Source organism: Ambystoma mexicanum, chromosome 3p (assembly GCF_040938575.1).
Source record: "Ambystoma mexicanum isolate Mex_15411 chromosome 3p, UKY_AmexF1_1, whole genome shotgun sequence".
Taxonomy (NCBI): domain Eukaryota; kingdom Metazoa; phylum Chordata; class Amphibia; order Caudata; family Ambystomatidae; genus Ambystoma; species Ambystoma mexicanum.
In genome coordinates, this window is record NC_090925.1 from 1,097,422,442 (window position 1) to 1,097,436,470 (window position 14,029).

Sequence of the window (14,029 nt, forward strand, 5' to 3'; positions counted from 1 at the left end):
CTGAATGAACAAGATATGGTGTGCAAGTTACTGGGAACCCGCCGCAACGGGTTGAAATGAATAATGTGATTAAAGTGAAACGTGAGAGAAAGGATACAAACTTATTGTTGAATACCAAACTAAAAGAAAGTCTTTGACAAATGAAAAATATTTAATATTGCTGAAGAGTGTGAAAGCAATGTAGGGGAAGAAAAGAAAATACCCGAAAATAACTCTGCGGTAGTATTCATTGTAGAAAAGTCAAAAGACTGGCAAGAAGAATACTTATTATGGCAAAGTCAAGAGACTGGCAAAGAAGATACACAGTGTGGTGTGATGCCAAAAGGCTAGCAAGGAGAAGGCCAAAAGAATGTGAATCAGACCACGGGTGCAGATACAAAGGAACCTCTGTGGGCAAGCAAGCTCAGCTTACCTTCACCCTCCTTTCCTGTCATTCTCTCTCCTCCACCTCTACTCCCTCAGGGTCTGTCATTAAGAAATTAGCCGGGGGGCGATCTCTGCTTCGGCTGGGTCCTACCTTTGGAACAGCCTCCCTGCCACTCTGACACACCCTGTTTGTTGCCTTAAACCTAGCACTTTATTATTTATTTATTTATTATTTATTTGAATTTCTTTGCTCAGCACTTTTCCACTTTCTCCCCACCTCCCATGCACTTCCCCCTTTCCCTCTCCCATGCACGTGTGCATTCTCAATGTCACTGGGCCTAGTAAGATCATTGTTTTGTTCTCCCTTGTTCCTCTCCCTTGCCTCGTCGCGCTCTGAAACGCTTGTGTACGAGCGCGATACATATAAAATTTCAATAGCAAGATCAATACCAGCTGCGTGACCTGTAGTGGATGGACCTTGTGGTCCGATAACTGTGTGTTGACTGGGGTAACCCCATCTGTGAACACCAAAGAAGCATACAGAGAGCAAGCCAGGTGTGTGGAAAAGATTGCACAAGTGTAACAGAAGGAAAGGCATTTGTATGAACTATTAAGAAAGCAGGAGGATTGAAAAACTAACATGGAAATTGATTTTTGTGACAATCAGGCCTTATGAACTTTGTTGTTTCCCTGAGGTAAGGAACCTTGAGGCCCCCTTTTTTGTGGACCTGTGTTGTTTTGAACTTGGGGAAGGGAACCCCAAGACTTTGTGGAACTGTCTTGACCTTGGGGAAGGGAAGCTGGAAAGTAAGCCAGGAGCTGGAAGAAGCTCAGAACTTTATTTTGAACACTGTTTCTTTCTTTCTTTATATCCCTACACATTGTTTAGCTTTAGTTGTGAGGGCAAGTTTAGGTTTTGGACACAGACAGACTTGTATTGACTCAGACTTTCCTTAGTTTCTTTAGGTAGGGAAGCATTGGCTGAGTTAGGCCTTCAACCATCCTGATATTTGAGTAAATGAATTACTTTTGTTTAAACTTTGAATCTGTTGTCTGTGTCTTACTGCATGATGCCTTCAAAGGTTGCCAGTGTACATGGCCAGAGTAGGTTGTCAGATAAAAGACACTGCTCCTGCAAGCTGGTAGCAGATCAGTAGATGGTCCCCACCTCATATGCATGGCCTCATTGGCAGATGGTTTCCATATATTGAGGCTGTCATTGCCGTTGGTCGTATCTATGTGGGTTGATTGCCTTTTGGGTGTCTCAGTGATGGATGTGGCTGCAGTGTATTCACTCTGGCATTTGGACATGGTCTGCACTCATGGGTATGTCACATGATTGCCTGGGGTCACAGCAAATTTACACAATGGTGACTATCTATTTGGACAGTGTCCCACCTTCACTTGCACATCATGTTGGTACAATGGCATTGGTCACATTGGCAATTGGTAGAGCTTTCCCCTGGACATTGTGGTTGTCTATGCTGGGAGACAAATGCATGGGATAGGGATTTTGGCAATGCATTGTCATCGCAGACTTCACATTTATACTCACCAGCCTCAATTTGACTGCTTTCTCCAATTTCAGACTCCATGAGCTTATGGCCCTTGGAAGGTGCATCTGTTACTGGATGGGATTACACCAGAATAATTCTGAGTCCAAATACCCGGACAAATGCAAGAAGATGGCAAGTTGCTGTTTAATTGGCATTTATCTAAAACACGGAGTTTACAATGAACATCAACAGACGTACGCTAATTTCTCAGCGATTTCCACAAAAAATAAAATGATATACTTCTTTATGTGTCAGAATGACGTCATGCTACGTAGCAATAGTGAAAAACATATCAAGGGTTCGGATTGGTTAAGGGACACCTCTAGATAAACAATCATCTAGGAGCTAGGCTTGTTATTGGCTGTCCAATATCAGGTGGACAACTAAGGACTGCTTCTTCAAACGTGTCATATTAAAACAAATCAGTTACACAATGTCCCATTGATTTCGCAAGCTATAAGGTCCTACGTTATACAGACTAATATAATTGGTTTGGCACGCTTGTGCCATGTCTTGAACATGTGGTTCAATTATCAGCATGTAAGCCAAGACCCAGGTGCAAGTATATAGGACATGAAGCTGCCCTACAACCTAATTAGCCCAACATCTGTCATCACCCTTTCCTTCTGCCATAAAATTATCTTTGTATTTCCCCTTGCAGAATATTCTTGTCCTGGGAATGCAACGGGAGTGAGGGCACTCGCTATCGTGTCTGGAACTCCAAGTTCAAGCCCTATTTTCATCCACAACTCACGTGACAAGAGACCATGATTCTGTTCATTGTGCAAGCTTTTAAATGTTTTAAATGAATTAAATGAATTAAGACTTGGCATTCTTTGTGTTCTTCCTTGCACCTTAACGTGAGAGGATTCATCCTCTGCACACATGTTCCTCCACATTGTAGATAGCTGACCTTGACTTCTCAGTTCTTGACTTCAGGCCAGACAGCCTCCCAATGCAGCACCAACAACCTGCTATTCTACTGTCACACAGCCTTTCATTATTTCTTCATGATTCTTTGGCTTATTATTTCATGATACCAATGTCCAGTTTCTGTACTATGGCGCCTCCACCTGCATTGTATTCACTACTTCTAGCTACCCTATATGATGACTTGATCTATCTTGCGTTTCAGGGTATGTACATTCTTTATACTTCTGATTTCTGCAGCACCCTTTACTGTGCAATGTTCTTCTTTTACATTGTAAGGATCACTTGATTCCTTTTTCATTTCCCCTCTATGATCCATACAAGGTCTTTGTTCAGTATTTCTGGACATCGTGCACACTTTCTTATGACGTCAACAGTTTGATTTCTTAACTCGTTCTCATATTCCTCCAGGGAGATCCTCCGGCAGGCTGTCATTAACTCAAGGGTACATTTGATATGGTTGTCTTAATGGATACTGTCTTCCATATACTCTGTGCAGTATTGGTACAATAGCAGGTATTAGAGAGGGCACGGTCTCATGGCTCCAATACTGCGGATATATACATCTGCTCTCCTACATTCCTCCCTCTGGTCGAGTCCTTAACCACCTCCTCAAGTTTTCCTGCTTCTTTGAATCTTCTCTTTCTTAAAGAAAGGTTTCTTTGGTATCCATATCTTCATCACCCCCCTCAGGGTGCCTGCATTTTTTATATGTTCATCCACACTCCAGGTCATGTAATTGCATTCTCCACTTGGGGTCCAGATGACCCAACATCCCACATCATTCTTATGATCTCTTGGGTACAGGAACGTTTTTCCTTCAGGTGCCATTTATGCGATCTCTAATAATACTGTCAGTCTGTTTGTTTTCTTCTGTTTCATTCTTCGCATCAATCATGATCTTCATTCCCACTGCTTTCATTGCTCTTTTCTGGCATTGTCCAATTATTATCCTTATAGAACAGAATCCGAATATTATCATCACCAATATTGCTCCAAGGAACTTGAATATATTTGCCATCCAGTCGGGTTCCATGCAAATAGAAAGGATAACCACTTGCCATCTCCAATGGTCTCTGTCTTCTCCTCCATTTTCATGTGCATTTCTGACAACATGGTTATGGCATCCGTCAGAGTCCTGTTCTCACTGTTATGAGATGGTATCAGTAAGACGGTCTGAACTTGGCGTAAACACCTCCTTCAATCGCTGTAATCATGTCAAGGACATCCCTGTTGTCGGGGAGAAGCTGGATCCCCCCCCACCCCCAGGGCAGTGGGGGGCCAGCAGCCATAGCCTCACCAGCTATGGGAGGCCCCAACACCTCCCATATGGCCCCCAGAAATGCAACAGAGTTCCAAGCAGGCAGCAACATGTTTCAAACTGCTTTATTTCTAAGCACAGAAAAGAGAAAAAAGCCAAAGAAAAGCATCGTGAGTTCAGGCGCCGTCCCCCCCGGGGCTGTCTTGCAAGTAAGTTTTATAATCACACTGCAGGCTGACCTCACAAAATTGGATCAGCTCCCAGAAACCTATCTCCTCCCGTTATTGGCTGCAGAGTGGTGGGTTACATATGTAGCACTTATAGAGAGCCTGATAATTGGATATTTACCTCCTGCGTCAGTGGGTTGATTTAGCTGTGCCAGCCCCCATTACCTAATCCTAATCATGTTGCAACGTGACTTTGTTCCCATAACTTTTAGCTGGACAAGCAGTTCGCACCTGGTTCTGGCTTGTTACAAATTATGTTTCAATGTTGTGCGTGTCCTTGAGAAAATGTCTTTCTTTCCCAGAAAGAAAAAAAAGCACACTGGGTTGCCGTGATTTGCTCGCATTTGTGGATAATTAAAAAATGTCTGTCTGCAGAAAGTAGTTTTATCTTGAATTTGCGGCCTTGGCAAGTCGGACTTGTTTTGCGAGGAATGTTGATAAGGCTCCCGCAGCCAGTGTTCAGTGTTCAGTGAGTGAAATGAACTTAGCTGTAATTTTCCTGAAACATAGCTTTACACTGTGCATTTAGTCCATGTTAGTTCATATAGGCATTTGCAAGGCTTTAAACAGGGATTTTTGTGTTTGTAGATTCTGATATTGCAGCATTGATTCTAATGTAGCATAGAAGTTGCACTGTTGGTGAAGTGGGTGTGTTTCAGCATATTTGTCACCCATGGGTGCGCTGGGGCGCTTGGGGTGCGGGGGCATGGATTTGGTCTCCATTTTCCCTCTTCAGTCCCCCCTCTGGTCGACTTTGTCGACCACACCACCAAGCAACATTCACCTCCTTCCGGTCTGCATATCTTTGCCAATTCCTTGAAGTGTCCATAATTTTCTGCATTGTTGTTGATCAACAGTACATATAGGAGTGTTCCCCTTCTGTGTTCCACCACACTCACTCCCCTTCGTACTTCCTCTGATCACAGGGAGTGGCCACCTTTATTACTGCTGGAACCATGTTGCGCACCGCTATCTTAGTCAGGCTCTTCCTTTCACCATGTCTCTTGTTTGCATTCCGATAACTTCTTCTGTTGTTCTTTTGCAATGTATCTCTATCTTGCACAATGGTGCTGTGCTCGGTACTCGTCCTTCCGTTATCACCTTCAAGCAACCAGGCAGTCATGATGTCATCCATCACCATGCAAGCACTAGCTAGTTCTTTGCTTTCTTTTTTCAGATACATTTTTTGCTGATCATTCTTTGGTATGCTGGTACTGCACCCACTCATCCTTCTGTCTCGCTCGAGAAGTAATTCCCCCCTCTTTTTACTTCTCTGTCTGTTTCTCTTCTTCCGTTGTTTTCCATCTAGGTGAATGTGTCACTCTCCACATCTTCCTTGGTCATCACCAACAAGGGCATGCTGATGCGCTCCAATGAACACTCTCCTCCCCAATTCAGTGGTAGTTTCTCTTGACCTTTGGATGCATGTGCTCAATAGTAGTCCATAAGCAGTGATGTTCCTGCTCTCATCTCGCAACTTCTCTCAACCTTCTTGCATCCAGCATTATTGTCCACTTCTTGTCACTGTTGTGCTGGTAACATAACGTTGGTACCTTAACAGTATACGTCCTTCTTCAGTGACCATCTTTGCTCTTTTCTCTCACTCTGTTAGGCACTTATCATATTTTTGTCTCTTATTATTTTATTTGTTCTTCTCTCCTTTTGTTTTTCTTTCTTCTTTTATTATTTATTTATTTATTTATTTATTTTTTTCAATCTCAATGTTGCTGTCTTCCCTTGCAATCTTCTTCGCACCTTGTCATACATGGGCGTCGTGCTCTGCTGTAGTAATTTCTGTTGTAATCAATTCTCTTCCGGCATATGTTAAAGAACAGTCAGGACAGCTCTCTCCAGTGGTGTCCCTACCAATTTTGTACATGTGTGCATGTTGTTGGTCACTTCTGATATGTGTGTTATGTGTATTTTTACTCCCCCTGTGTCTGCCCTTAACTCTCTTTACTTTAGCAGCAGCTTTTCCTTACCCACTGACGCCGTAACTGTTCCTGCTTAGGTTAGGGAATGTTAGCAGGGGATACAGCGGTAATGCTCATTATTACAAATAATTTTCAAAGTACCACCCCCATAATTTTGTTCATCATTAATAGTCCCATCGTGAAGGTAAAAGTCCTTATTTGCGTGCCCATAACCACTTACGCTGCTGGGTCCTTGCAGCTGATGAGATGATAAAGTTGCCCGCCTGAAAATCGCAAGAAAAGCGTTAATACGTTAGTACATGTTAGTAACATCAAGCTCCGCGAACTAAACAATCACTAGGGGCAAAAATCAAACCTTCCCCTGGACATTTCGTGTTTTCAAAATTTCTCAATATGGGTAGGGAAAATCTTGGGCTGTTTATTCAATGCAAGCAAGGAAATATACTTCAGGGAAACATGTTCTAAGGGGTCTGAGGTTCTTGATAGGGTGGGCAATTGAGTGGGGAATTCTTCACAATGTTTTACTCAGTGGACCTCACAGTTTCTAATGGAAGATAACATTAAGGAAATTTCCTACACATTTCTAACAGCATACATACGCAACAACCTGCATGTGCGGGGAAAAGAGAAGAAACAAAACAGTGTTACAGCTGTAGGTGCACAAAATGTAATATGAAACTCAATTAAACTTTGGAAATGCGTGTGTCAGTCCCTATTCTAGTTGCTAGTGTGCGTTGGACCATGGGATGGCCATGTTTCCCTAACTCGGGAGAGTTCGTGCTATTTTGCAGTTCATGAAAATCTCTTGCGTTGGCCCTGTTGATCGTTGCTCCCTCGTTGCCAGGGTGGCCACCGCTTTGTAGGGCTTGACGCCTTACACTTCTGACCAAGTCTGTCAGGAGGGGAAAATGTCCCACTGTAGTCCATAGCCATTGGGTGTTGGTTGTCCGTTGTCTTCAGGCCTGCCCTGGGTCCTTTGTATCTGGCGAGAAATGAAATGGAAGCGCTTGAGACCTGATAATTTACATATTCTTCATTTTCTTGACCTAACCTCTCTGCACTACTCTCACATTATTCAGTGTCCTAGTGGGAGGAGCCAATGGTACACCTATGCACCATCCTGTCACCACCTGGTGGCGTTCAATGGCGGTCTGACTGTAAATTATTACACAATTCGGAATGTACCCAGAAAATGGGTAGGCACTTAATTTTTGTGAAGATACTCATTACACACTTGGATCATATATATGCAATTTGGGTGCTAGTGTACAAATGGGCCTTTGGATCTTTGTATTTACTGTGCTTTTGTTGTAAGTTATTTATAGTGCGTGCCTTTGTCCCGTGGGGCATCAGGCACTGACAAGCTAAATAGGGAAACATCAGGGTGGTAAATTTGTCATATAGGGTGGCTGTGTTTCTAAATTAAGTGCACCATGTTACTTAGTTAAGATGATCGCAGGGTTTTAAAATCCTTTTTTTTTTAATTTATTTATTTATTTATTTTTTTCTATGGCTCCTCTCACACTTCTCAGGGCGTGCCTCGCAGTGAACTGCAGGCACTTTAAGCTGGTACTAATGAAATCCGCTACCAATTTACTCTCATTCTCTCTATCCCACCCCATGTCCACTTTTTAAAGCTTACCTACTCTGTTAATTACTCATTTAATCTAGTATTTTATTACTCCACTACTGTAATTACTGTTACATTTAAACAATATATATTTCTAATTACGGTTACATTTAAACAATATATATTTCTCCCCCCAATATCTGCTCTCAAATTTTAATACAACCATTATGCTCCAGTTCGTGCAGCAATGACCTCTTTCCCTATGTGTGTTGGCTAATGCATTTGTGCCAGTGTTATTTTCAAAAGCGCTAGTGGCAGTACCACTTGCACTGTTATTGTGTCGCCAAATTAATTCTGTTGGGAACATGGATCATCCACCCTTTACCCCTATTTCTCTCCTCCTGTGGTGAACTGTCAATGAAATGTAGTCCTCCCCCCTCAAGTGCACCTTCTTCCACCTTGTGTGTCTCATTTAATTGTTCTGTGTTAATTGTGTATTCATGAGCCCAGTCTCCTCACTGAAAGATGTGTGCTCAAAATGTAGCTAAATGTACTCTCTTGTGATGCGCTATCATTATGCACCCCCCTCTGTACCGTGCACCCCCATTATTCTTAAACAATCTTCCTTACTTTCAACATGTGTATGCCTGGTGTTTAACAAGTTATGGATTTCTCTGTTAATAAGGTGGTCATATCCACATTGCTCATGATGTCACAAATGTCTCTTCCCTAATGCATGGCCTAGTCGCCCCACTGTCACCCAGAAAAGAAAATGTTTTGATACCTATCACCACCCCTATGCAATTGTCCTCTGCATTATTGAGTGTGCGTGAGTGTGTGTGTCGGCGCGCGTCTCGCCCGCTCTGTCGGTGAAGCGGAGCATGAGTGTGTGTGGCAGAGTGAGTCAAATCAAGTTTGTCTTGGGCTGTCCTATTAGCGGTATAATGTCAATCTATGTCCTTTGAAAGATTTGTTCCCCATCAGGAAGACCCCACCCAGTCATGTAACCGGTACCATTGCTATTGTGTCAGTGTTCTGTATGGGTGCTGGCTGCTGTGCAGTGCCCCTGTGTTGTCATTCTAGTCAGTCCTGGGGTAGTGGTGCTGTCATTTGTTGTGTCTGTACATGTAGTGGTAACAGTACCTGCATTGGTGCTTGTGGTGTCTGCTGAAATGATCCCATCCTGCCCCATGTATCCTCCCCACATGGGCGGTTCATATTGTGGTGATTGTTGACACTGCTATTGTGATTCTTGTGCGTGTGTGTTGAAGCTGTTTTTAACTGCCCCTCCCATCCCATGCTTTAATTATTTATTTTGTGCCTACTTGTCCTCATCTGCCTTTCTCTGCCCCTGTGTCATCAAATATTACACTCGCGGAGGTTCAGAAGGGTGAATCCCCTCTTCCCTCTGCTCGTGTTTGTTCAACATCAGCTGACCCCTCGCATTTTCCTTTTCCTTCGTGCACACAGTTCAACTGTAGCCATGTGCTTTTAAAGCTATTCCCGTGTAAGTGCTGTGTATGTGTGTCCTTAGCTATTGCTGCACATGTGCTTTTAAAGCTATTCCCGTGTAAGTGCTGTGTATGTGTGTCCTTAGCGATTGCTGCACGCTTCTGGAGAAGCCGCCTATGAGCAGCCATGGTCTTTTTAATTTACCTTCAGTACTTTTGAATCTTTGCACACTATGTTTTACTCACTTATTTCAGCATGGAAGCTGTGTGCTACACAACAAGTGAAGGGGAGTCATTTCTGTATTGTGTGATACATTTTACCTCTATTCAATTCGAAAATTTCGGTAGTCCGCTGTTCAGGGAGCAAAAGTTAGAAAATAATTGAACATTTTTTCAACTTCTGTGAGCCTTCTTTGCTCCGCACCTTAGCCAGTGCACTCCACGTGCAATCCATCTTCACCAAACCATTGCCTTCTCCGGCACACCCCCACAATCTTGCGCATGTGTCTTCCACACACCGCCTCTGGGTCACCTATTCTCCAAAACCACACCACTATCTCCTCACCATCAAAACTTTGTGTCCTTATGCATCAATCTGAAGGTGACGTCACCAAACTAAAAACACAATGCAAATGAACAGACAAATGTGCATACACAGAACAATAACCCATTTCTCCCAACCCCACAAAAATCCCAAAATAAAACCCCACAATCCCCACAGCTGTCTTCCTGTCTCAACTGGAACAAGGTAAACCACAATAAACTCTTATAATTGGACTGCACACACCGCGTCGCCTAGTGCATGATACGCTCCTCACCAGGGGACCTTAACCAGCCAACTATCTTCCGCACTTCGGGAACAATCTAGCTACCTCCTGCGGGAAAACATCATCCACTCACTGAACTAAAACGCTCAATTAGCAGGGAACCTCATCTACTCATTGATCTATAACGTCAATTCATAGGAAATCCAGACCCCGTACATGAAATCACCATCCAGACCAATCAGCGCGGCAATCCTGTTCTAGACCAATCAGCGCGGCACTCCTGTTCTAGACCAATCAGCGCGGCACTCCTGTTCTATGTGTAGGGAGTCACTACCCCACCCAATATGCTCAAAAACACAAGAAGGGACCACTGCCACCACCCCAGTCCCAACTACAATTCACGTGCCGATCACTACCAATGCGCTGAATTTTGTGACAATGTACAATCACCCACCACCCAATTTACAATCCCTCCCTAAAAAAAAATTTAAAAAAAAAAAAAAAAAAACACTTTAACATTTCTACTTTAAACATTTCCCCCCCTCAGAGCCCATGTTGCTGGTTTACTTACATTTTCCTATGCTGCACTGGCAATTGCACCACTGCTGGACACTCCCTCAATGCGCTTCACCGGACCCCTTCTCCTGCAGGGCTCTCACCTGCCCTCAAGCGGGGTATTTCCAAGTGGCCCCCGAAGCCTTTAGCCGGTTACGCGTTTTTCCGGTGGTCTTCAGGTGCAGGCGAGGGTCTCACAGCTTCCTTGAGTCGGCGGCAGGGAGCTCAGTCCATCACAGGGCTTGCGCAGGCAGAGCTCAATCACTCATGTTACAATGAGCAATGAGCCTCACAGAGGGCACCAACTTGTCGGGGAGAAGCTGGATCCCCCCCCACCCCCAGGGCAGTGGGGGGCCAGCAGCCATAGCCTCACCAGCTATGGGAGGCCCCAACACCTCCCATATGGCCCCCAGAAATGCAACAGAGTTCCAAGCAGGCAGCAACATGTTTCAAACTGCTTTATTTCTAAGCACAGAAAAGAGAAAAAAGCCAAAGAAAAGCATCGTGAGTTCAGGCGCCGTCCCCCCCGGGGCTGTCTTGCAAGTAAGTTTTATAATCACACTGCAGGCTGACCTCACAAAATTGGATCAGCTCCCAGAAACCTATCTCCTCCCGTTATTGGCTGCAGAGTGGTGGGTTACATATGTAGCACTTATAGAGAGCCTGATAATTGGATATTTACCTCCTGCGTCAGTGGGTTGATTTAGCTGTGCCAGCCCCCATTACCTAATCCTAATCATGTTGCAACGTGACTTTGTTCCCATAACTTTTAGCTGGACAAGCAGTTCGCACCTGGTTCTGGCTTGTTACAAATTATGTTTCAATGTTGTGCGTGTCCTTGAGAAAATGTCTTTCTTTCCCAGAAAGAAAAAAAAGCACACTGGGTTGCCGTGATTTGCTCGCATTTGTGGATAATTAAAAAATGTCTGTCTGCAGAAAGTAGTTTTATCTTGAATTTGCGGCCTTGGCAAGTCGGACTTGTTTTGCGAGGAATGTTGATAAGGCTCCCGCAGCCAGTGTTCAGTGTTCAGTGAGTGAAATGAACTTAGCTGTAATTTTCCTGAAACATAGCTTTACACTGTGCATTTAGTCCATGTTAGTTCATATAGGCATTTGCAAGGCTTTAAACAGGGATTTTTGTGTTTGTAGATTCTGATATTGCAGCATTGATTCTAATGTAGCATAGAAGTTGCACTGTTGGTGAAGTGGGTGTGTTTCAGCATATTTGTCACCCATGGGTGCGCTGGGGCGCTTGGGGTGCGGGGGCATGGATTTGGTCTCCATTTTCCCTCTTCACTGTTCTGGAGGGTCATCGACCTTATGGCCCTCAACTCTTCTTTTATGGCGTTAAATCCTTTTATAGTGGCATTAATTGTCTGTAACAGCTCCCATCTGCTAATCTGCATCCATTTGGCATTCACTACTGTTTGGAGACCAGGCATAAATATAGATGTCATTATCATAGCAATCTTGTTAAACAACTTGTGTTCATCAGGAATATCTTTGTATCCCTTTAGTGATTTCGATGAGAAATAATTCTCTCTTTTCATCCGCTGAGGTGCAAGTGACCTTCTTTTTCTCAAGTGCTCATCCACTTTTGGAAAACCCTCGATCTTCAGGTCGCTCCGGGGAATCACCGAGGCTGCAACATGGATGAGTACAGTGGAACACACTCCTCTCCAGTTCCTGGGCAATGTTAAAATACCTACCTGTGCAGAGCGACAGCAGGATTCTAGGGGGCGGGCTCACTCATGGCGGTTGTATCCCCGCCTCAGGTTGTGGGGAAGGCGCACCATTCTGGGTTCTCTTTCTTTGCTGGTACCATCTGTCCAAGTTAGAGCAGGGCACGGGTGCTGTCAGCGCAACCACATAGAACGGGTTTGTGTTCCAAGCCTTGTTTTCGCGGCAGCACCCGTTCGCGTATGCGCTTCCGCTTTGCGCTCCAAGCCTCGCTTTCATGCCGGATCGCTATTTTAGCATGGTCCAGGGAATCACCGTGTATCAACACGGTTTGGTGTTCCTTTGGTGTTCCTTCCACTGCGCTGTACTTACGGCTTTGTTGCTGCTCCTTGATTCCTGTCCTGGTGCCTGGTCCTTGGGTTGGGTCCCTTGCTCTGCCCTTCCTTGTGCTGGGTCCAGTCCTGTCCTTCCTTTCTGTCTCCCTTCTACCATGATCCATTGCCCACTTGTCCTGCCCAGTCATGTTTTCTCCCTGGTCTCCCTTCCAGTCCTTCCGTCTATTTTCTATCTCCCTCGGATCTTGCCTTGCCCTGGTTCTCTCCTGCCTGCTTCAGTGAAGAACCCCTCGCCACCTGCCTGCATTGCTGACTAGGACATTTTGTTTACTGGCTACCAATCTACCTGCATTTCCGCCTTGGACATTCTACTCACTGTTTACCAGATTACATCTAAGACCTCCCCTACCTGAGCTTGCACTGTTCTGGTGCCACGTTAATATAGGGGAACAGTCATCCGTGGCGTTAGGAGCTGGCCCCCTTTCAATCCTGTGTTTTCAGGACGGATCTGGGTCGGTTCTTTGCACCACATTGCTTCGCTCAGTTGACTTTGTCACCTGCTGCCATCCCACGACTACCACGACCTGGCTACCCCAGTACGCAAGACCCTTGGAGAAACAGGTACGCATCGTCCACAGGACGCACAGCTTAACTGGCAACTTCAAACATGCTGGGACAGCTGTCCCTTTTCTCATTCCTGGGACATCAATTATGTTCTTGCACCCTTTATTCTCTCCAACTCGGACTTTGCCTGCACTGCAAAAGCAAATTGTCACATTAGTCAATAAGGATTACAGCTATTGGTCCTGCTTCATCATCCACCCATGTCAGCAGTTTAGGGTTCTTGGCACATGACTTTATGCACTCATCATTCACTTCTGCACCTCTTGCACTGGTTCCTTCTGCAGTAGATGAGCTGCACAGGACATCATCCCATCTTCCCATTTGATCGTCATAATCACTAGTCCCAGCATCCAGGCATTCCAGTCTTTTCAGTTTTGTCAGAGCAATTCATCCTCTTCATTTCTTCAATAATTACTTTGTCTTGCCCCATGGAAGGCTACACAAGCATCTTATCTGTCCACCCAGGCTCTTTTTCCATTTGCGCTATCTTGATATAATCATCCTGGTATAGAAATGTCTGTCATGATCACCATAGCAGGGTTTCCCAGCTCCCTTGGAATTGTCCTCTGGTAGTACATGTTGCTAGATGGCTGAGGCACTTCGCATCATGTGCTGGCATCCCTTTTGAAATGAATGTTCTTATTGTATTCATTGCATAGGGGACAAAAGAGCAGACATAGCAGCTCTCATCAGATGCTCTATTCTCCACATTTTGTATATGTTGGTATCACATATTATTCCCCAATTGAGCCGAATTATCAAGATAGGTATTT

At 44.5% G+C, this 14,029-nt stretch overlaps 1 long non-coding RNA gene across 1 annotated transcript; it reads right to left on the bottom strand.

Annotated features, from left to right (window-relative positions):
• Positions 1 to 4,222: 4,222 nt before the first annotated feature.
• On the bottom strand, positions 4,223 to 11,907 carry LOC138581263 (uncharacterized). Its single transcript, XR_011304486.1, has 2 exons — positions 10,634 to 11,907; positions 4,223 to 7,256 (listed from the first exon to the last, which is right to left on the bottom strand). It is a non-coding gene; the product is annotated as an uncharacterized lncRNA (long non-coding RNA).
• Positions 11,908 to 14,029: the final 2,122 nt, after the last annotated feature.